This window comes from Anarhichas minor, unplaced genomic scaffold (assembly GCF_050575085.1).
Source record: "Anarhichas minor isolate MPS153535 unplaced genomic scaffold, ASM5057508v1 ptg000003l, whole genome shotgun sequence".
Lineage (NCBI taxonomy): Eukaryota > Metazoa > Chordata > Actinopteri > Perciformes > Anarhichadidae > Anarhichas > Anarhichas minor.
In genome coordinates, this window is record NW_027466449.1 from 15,039,496 (window position 1) to 15,046,036 (window position 6,541).

The window sequence follows — 6,541 nt, forward strand, 5'->3', positions numbered from 1 at the left end:
GTCTAAATATTAGACAGTAGCTTGGGTGAGAAGTGAAGGGATGGACGAGACCAGGCTTTTCAGTCAGTGGTGTGTTAAGTGTGCGTTCCCAGAGACTTATGGCACCATGCAGTCAAACCCTCCAAACTTTAAGTGAAATCCAACGTGGGGCCCCAGCTGGCACTCTGCACCCACTGCGTCAGGGCAAGCAGCACGGTTTTATGTCCACTGTGCCTTGTATGGATCCTTCGTATATTCCAAAATGCCAGTCCTTCCCCCAGACCCCCTGTCAGGCTGAAACCCGAACCTCACCTCCCTCCCCTCAGTCCAGCAGCATCTACCCTCCCAGGTTTTTTTTTTTTTAACTCCAGCCCTCCTTCCTCTCTTGACCTGCTTGGCCTGGCCAAGAGATGCACCTTCACTTTCACATTAGAAAGGGAGCACAGGTCAAGCACTGACTCCACCAATCTCAAAGCTGACGGAAAAAAGTGTAGAAGAAATTTCAGTAAATTTGAAGTAAAATCTTTGTTGTAATAAAACTGATTATTATAGTGTTGTTACGGTGTACACATACATGATTAAATGATTTTTAAAGAATAATATATTCTAATGCTGTTTACAGACCAACTACAGTATTGTCCAATTCATTTTGTACAAAAAGAGGTCTCAAATAGTCTGGCGAAGACAAAAAAGAGCCATGTGCAGTTAAACTCTCAGGTTATGGGAACTCAACAATGGGTCAGTGGGGTTGTTTGTTTCGGTCTATAGTCTCCTGGATTATGGATTAATCCTCAGACTTTAAACAACCTCAAAGTGTTGCGCTGACCAATCAACAGTGCAGTTATGTCGTGCTCACATGGCGGTCAAACTTTCTGAGAGCCTTGTCTGTTTGGACAAAGACCATTGGCAAGAGTCTGTGGGATCCAGTTAAAAGAACGATCACAATAGAAGTATAGGAGATAGGAGTAACATTTTCTGTATTTAGAAGTTTAGAAGTTATATATATATATTATATTCATGTCTGTATGTCACTTCCCCATATGCACTGTAATTGTCCAGTAGATTTGCAACAGGATTGATTTACCTTCACAGAAAATTCCTGACGAAATAGCACATACCGTATATGGCATAATTATCTATTGTGGGGTTGAGCCAGAAGGGCGATGAAACGCCTGTGTGATCTTTATCATGTACCTCTCTCTAGATAGCCCAGGTGAGTGGGCTTGAAAGGGGGTCTTTGTCATGAGGAGAGGCACAGTAATTCCAGGGTCACAACCTTTTAGAGAGCCCCCCTCATTTCACATACAGGAAAGAAAGATTTGAAGCCACCATCTTAGCTCTCGTCTACCAGATCTACGAACTGTTTGGTATATTGGGATCGTGTTTAAGGAAGACGTTGGGGGAAAACTGCTCCAACCAAAAGGCATCTCCTCTTTTTGTGTTTTGTCCTCTTCCTCTGACTATAACGAGTGATCGTCATAGCTCAGGTCCGCACAGTGCAGCACCCTGGTTTCATAGGATCTTCTGGTTTTCGTGATCTCAGGTTTACTGGGACAAAACAACCAGCGATGATACACCAGCAACGAAAACCTTTCAAGAATTCAAACAGCCAGTTACCCAGCTGAATAAATAATCTGTGGCGTTTAGACAATAGAGGCAGTATACTGTGCCATTTTGTGTTAAGTTTGCTGTGTCAGGTCAAGTCATTGTTGCTGTGTCACGTAAAGAAAGACGAAGGTGCAGTTCTGTTGGAAGAGGCTTTAACTTGGGGAATGAATGAGAGCCTATTCTATTACAGATGTTAACACAGGCGTTTACAGCTCCTCTTGTAAAAAAGAAAAGGCTTCAGTACAGTGAAATAGTAAAAATAGCCAAGAAACCAAAACCACTCTGAAATCACAGATATATGCAAGAAAGTCAAAAGAGACTACAAAGACCATTTGATTATGCCTCGTCAGAGAAAACGCTGAGGGAAAACAGTCGATGAATCGAGAGACGCTAAAGAATTTACTGCCTCCATTTATAGCATCCTACAAGTGCAGAGGATGTACAATCTAAAAGAGCACAGCTGAGAGCTGTGGAGCAATCATTCAACATTCACCTTCCACTGCTCTCTTTTAAAACCACGTTGCAGCAAATGTCACTGAGAGCTGCTACAACTTCAACTACGGATCTGTACCAACGTACAGCAGGGATACTGTGTTCATTTCAGCTCTACACATCCTTTTTCTCTGCTGCCCTGAGTGTATGCTGCCGTCTCCCGGCACACACAATAGGCCTCTGTGTGCACGGCCCGCGGAATGCTGCGAGATGGCAGGGCAGTGGGATAGCTGCATGGTGAGGATGGGGGTTGGTGGGCGAGGAAGGGTGTGGAAGCTAGGAGGATATGAAGGAGGAGGGGTTGGTTTGAGGGGAAGGTAGGGGAAGAGATGGCAGTGACGGAAGGAGGGGGGTGGTGGTGGTGGGGGGGTGGGGGGGGGGGGGGGGGGGGGGTGAGGCTGAGGCTGACCTTCCACAACTGTACGGGTGCACAGAGGCTCCAGGGGTCTAGAGGGTGTCTAGGTTTCGGCACGGTGACCGCAGCAGAAGGGTGGCTCAGGTCCTCTGTGTACACACAAAGTGGTGACGGGGGGGGAGTCAGCCCCCACCTGGGGGAGAGGAGGGGACGGTCAGGCCCCCGAGGGTGGACAGCGTCCCACAATGTCTCCTAATCCTCATGAAAAACTGACTGTGTCTAGATGTTCTGGTTGTAATTAACCAAAAGGGAATCATCAGAGGACGGATAAGACGCCAACAGCGCCCTCAAAGAGCCTTTTTACTGTAGTAATATCACTTTTGTCGCAGCAAAGGGAATAGAAGTAGCATCGATGAGAAAAAAAAAAAAAACAGAAAAATTGTGAATACTTAAAAACATTTACAGGTAATTACCAATGCAACAAGGCTATATAGCCATGCCAGCACCCCCGTGAGGCTATAATGCTCATCGCACACCTGAAATGAAAATTGCTTGAATTGCATTTGCTGCTCTTGTCTTTTTTTGGGGGCAGAAAATGTTAAGTTTGGCCTGAGGGCAATGCCAGAGCAACAGCCAAGATATTACCTAAATCAAAAGAGTGTATCGTTTGTAGAATGACTATTTTACAGCATCTTAGACTCAGTTTGTCAGCCTCAGCTTTACCTTGGCAGACTTGGCTCAATTTACAGATGAACCCCTGGAGGAAATATCTGGCTCTTTAGCTGCTAAATGCTCCACTATGTTCAGCAGCTAGTCTGTCTGCCATTCGCTGAGCAGGTAGAGAACAGTGGGTTTTTAGAGCTTTTCCCCTGAAAACACCTGAGAGCGGTGAGAGTAGTTATGCTGTCTATACCAGCCGTATATACTGGTTGAAAATACAGATTATACAGCTGCTTTTGGTTCTTTTGAAAGTCGCTCATTAGGTTTAAAGTTATTCATCTTGTGGGGGTTATTATTGTCCCCAGACAAGGAAGTCTACCAAAGTCCAAAGTGTCAGACCAACACTTCGGACTGACGGATCGTCAGCATGGACAGAAACACTTTTAAAACTTTTAAATATAATTTAAAAGATGTCTGTAGTGGAAATCCAACGTGAATGAATGAATGGATAGATGGATACGTGGATGGATTGATAGATAGATGGATGGATGGTTGGATAAATGGATGGATGGATACAGTAGATAGATAGAGATAGATACATAGATGGATGGATAGATACTTCACACCCTCTCTCTAGCTCTCTCTTGTGTGTGTGTGTGTGTGTGTGTGTGTGTGTGTGTGTGTGTGTGTGTGTGTGTCACTATGTGGGTGAGGATCATTTTAGAGAAGAGATTGGAATTCCTCTCTCTCTGGGTGGTGCAGGGATAATGGCCCTTACCCTTTCATTTGAGAGATGCATCTAACGATGCATTAAATCTCTACAAGTATTTCTAATAAGGAGCTATAGTTTCACAATGTACTGTTCTTAATTCATGCTTCTCCTTGGTATCAAATTATCAGCATGCAGACAGTCTTACACAGGACTCGGTAGCAGGCTTAACAGAAACTGGAAATGGATTCACTTAAGGTGGTTTAGGCACTTTGCCTCTGTGGTAATAAAACATTCAGTCCAACATGAGTGATGGGTGGTAGTCTGAGACGTCTTTTGAGGTCTTTTGGGTGATTTGGAAAAATAAGCATCAATCCTATGAAAATGGCAGAGTAATTGGCGTAATGTGGATAAGTAATGTGTCCCGCTGCTTTAAATTGCTTTAGAACTAATACATATTTCTTACAGTGTTTATTATCACACATTTTCAGGCATAAACTGTTTTAAATAGTTTATGAATAACGATTGATAGTCTACATCTTTGGCCATCTCTTTTTAAGTTATTGGATGCTGTTAACCTATTTGTTTTATGATCCATAAGTAGATTTTTTTATCTGAATAATAAAAATGCTACTCCAAACACATTTCACTGTCTGTCCAAAGTGGTCTCTAAACCAGGGCTTTACCCAGACCTCCAGATTACTGAGCCTGAATCAGAGCACCAGACCCGGTATGTTTATTTTTCTGTGTGAGGTGGAGGGGGGGGGAAGAGGTTAAGTTTGTGCAGGCTTGGTGAGTGCAGCGAGGGGGGCTTTCTCATACAAGATGGAGGATGAAGGGACAAAGGTGGCATTCATTGGCCCAGGAATGGAAAACATTTTCGTCTGAAAACAGAGAAGCTACAACTGGCAGAGGTAGTGCAGAGAGGCCACGGATTAGCATGCACCTCTTTGGAGGAGTCGCACGCCTAGAAATGCAGAGGAGACCACCAGAACCTATAGGCCTTGTTTATTTGGTAATGGAGATAATACCATGTCACCCTCTGGAGTCTGATTGGAAATGAATCCTGCTCAGTCAGCAAACATTAGAAGGGTAGAATGTGAATGTTTAGCATGTGTGTGCTGTGAATGTGGACATGGGCGTGGTGGGCTATCACTTGGATCCTTGATCTCCTGATTGATTTAAATTGCCTTCATAATAACCACCTTAAAAAGAGGAGGAACAAAGAGTTTAAAAAAATAAGATAAATAGCAAAAGATTAATATTTCCAATTGAGTAGTAAGTAAAATCCTTTATCTCAGTGAGCCACTGTCTTACTGAGGAGCCTCTCACACAGCAGCTGACATCAAAGACAGGAAGCCAGGGCTCAATCTCAAGAGGTCACAAATTATACACCAGATCGTGTTTGAAGCACCAGGAAACCTGCCAAAACAAACCTATGGAGAAGAAGGATCTCAGACACACGCCTGTGATGTGTGCTATCAACAAAACAACAGAGAGTCTGAGAACAGAGACTGACCTGAGCGCAGTGTCCTGGAGTGAGTACGCCACCTAGAGGACAACATAGTAAGGTTTCAGTGCGTCAGTGTGGGAAACTCACCATGGGGTGTCACCATTTAACAGCAGTAGAAATGATTCTCTAGTGTAAACCGATGTAAGCCTAGACCTGACTTACTGCCTATTTACATTAGTTACTAGGCCAGACAACAACACATGTTCATAACAGTTAATGTTTGGATTAAATTACTAATAACAGATTAAATGTGACAAATGACAGATAAAGCTGACAAATTTGTATCCTAGAGGGTTTAAATTCATTCCTGTTCTGATACCGACACCTGACAAAGTAAATGTCCCATGAGCACCGATAAAGATGATGTAATATACATTACTTATGAGCTAATAGTAAAATGTATTTGTATTATTATGATTATTATTATTATTACTGTCACGTTATTATTACCACCAGCATCACTTTCAATATAACAACCACCATCATTGTAATTGTTAACAATAATAATAACAATAATAATAACAATAATGTTGTTTTTGTAGTCGTAGTAGTAGAAGTAGTTCTGCTACAGCAAAAGCTTTGTAAAGCTGCATAATTAACATCAATAAAAGTTGCAGAAAGAAAAACACATTTCTAATGAAATATATAAAAGTATACAATTAACAGAAGTCAAGGCCTTGAATGGTCTTATTTCAGTGATAAGAGTTAAATAAACTAGTTTGCTGGTACACGTACACTCTTCCACGGCCAGTTTATGTTGACTGCTGCAATGTTTGAAGAATAAAGCTTGTTTGTGGATATATTTGAGCTCCTCCCAGCCTTTTAAACAAAGTTAAACTTAGTCTACGTTCAAATTTGGGCCACAATTATCACTACTGAAAAAAAAAAAAGACAAGCTGAGTACGCTATAATTAGAGACAAATCCAAGTAGGACTATAATTTAGGCTTTTTTCACCCTTATTAATGAGCAGCTGCAGGAGAAAGTCGAGCAGCAGTTTGACCAGTAGCTGCTGGTTATTGACCCCACCGTCTGAACCAACGTGCTGCGCGTGTCACAGACCCGCCCCCGAGCCACAGCCTGTACTTGTCCAGTTACTTTGGACAGCAGCTGTTTGTAAAGCTCCGAGGACCGAGGAGCATTGGTCACAAATAATCTCTCGATCGGCTACTGGGAAAAATTAATCCATTCTGCACTATTAAAGATTAAGCCCTTTGGTTAGTCACA